The sequence below is a fragment of the Habropoda laboriosa genome, unplaced genomic scaffold (genome assembly GCF_001263275.1).
Source record: "Habropoda laboriosa isolate 0110345459 unplaced genomic scaffold, ASM126327v1 scaffold193, whole genome shotgun sequence".
Lineage (NCBI taxonomy): Eukaryota > Metazoa > Arthropoda > Insecta > Hymenoptera > Apidae > Habropoda > Habropoda laboriosa.
In genome coordinates, this window is record NW_017100342.1 from 1,438,777 (window position 1) to 1,440,398 (window position 1,622).

General features: G+C 31.8%; 1 non-coding gene across 1 annotated transcript; it reads right to left on the reverse strand.

Moving 5' to 3' along the window:
• Positions 1–668: 668 nt before the first annotated feature.
• On the reverse strand, positions 669–741 carry Trnaa-agc. The gene has a single exon. It is a non-coding gene; the product is annotated as a tRNA-Ala (tRNA).
• Positions 742–1,622: the final 881 nt, after the last annotated feature.

Here is a 1,622-nt window from a genome sequence, read left to right on the forward strand (position 1 = left end):
TCCTCTTCAGTAGGTTTTTGGAGCCTCTGGACGTTCCCGAATAACTTGGCTCTGATTATTGTCATAAAACTGTCCTCAGGGCCTACACTCGGTCCTATCCAACCGTTAGTTCGCGTACGCGGCTTTCCTTCGTTTCGAGTGTCATGCGACCTTTTATATTTCATCCTTGTCTAACATATGCAAATGTCGATACTTGTTAAGCAAACGAAACATTTTATTTCCTTCTCTATTTGCATTTCAACCGTTACACGTCTTTTTTAATTACGATAAATGTGCTATCTCATAAGGACGTTTTGTAAATAGAATAATATAACACCATCGTTCACTAAGTATTAGGACACCCATCATGTTCGTGACGTGCATCTGTGTTTAACACTGACGTCCGCTGTCACGTATACAGTTTTCGGTTTTCGGCCGACATTGTTTAACGACTGTTTAGGTTTGTTTCCCATTCGGTAAGTGTCCCGATACTTGCGAAGGGAAGTGTAGGTTGGTAAAATTACTGGAGCACTTGTTAAAGATAAGTTATTTAATCGTGTTAAAGATAAGTTACTTAATCGTTAAAGATAAGTCATTTTTATTTTATAAAACGAGAAATGCGATTTTTCGTGAACGGAAAAAAATAGAAAATTTTATTATATGAAAGTTTTGTGAAAGAAAAAATTCAATGGAGGCGCCAGGCATCGATCCTGGTACCTCTCGCATGCTAAGCGAGCGCTCTACCGTATGAGCTACGCCCCCGTTGTTTCCACGTGTTTTATTTTACCAATTTCACTGCACTCACTTCATTATCTATTTAAATTAATTCATTTTAAAGATTCGATTTTACTTATTCTAAAGTAAGAACATATATTACGATAACGTGATAAAGCTATATTAATATTAAAAGAATCTAAACACATTTGAGTCAATATTATTGTAACAATGTTAATTGCTTGTATACGATACAAATATTGTATTTTATTATTTGTCATTTTCACATCACAGTTTATTCTTGGTATCTGCATAAGTTGGTATAAATATCAAAGAGCATATCAGTTCTGGTTCACAGTAATGGGATTTAAAGAGGTTTGACCATGACAATCACCATATTCATGGCCATAGCGCTTATTACTTTTTAACTACTCTCTGTTATGCAAATTATCTCGCAAGTTACCTCTTTATAACTGTAATACAATGAAAAAACTGATTTGCATTGTGAAAATTAGATGAAATATCAGTTGCATTATTTTACAAACTGTGTAAAAATAAACGCACTATTTGAAATATTCTTTTGATAGCAATTAGACAGATTAGAAAATACATTGTGAAATGTACAGTAATTTGTGTATTGCATTTTTGAACACCTTTATATGTATATATTATTAAATACCGTTTAATCGTACACATACCAATAATATCTTTACGCAACTAAATTATAATTTAATTAGAATGCAACAGTAATTAAAAAACGAAATGTATCAAACTGTTTTTACGTTATTTTACGTTATAAATAAATAAATATATTCCACGAACCATAATTATCGTATAAAGATAATTTGGAATTTAATTCAAACATTTTTTAATACAATCTTCTTCTCGTATATCGAAGAGTCATTAAACTTAAAACATACACGAAAACA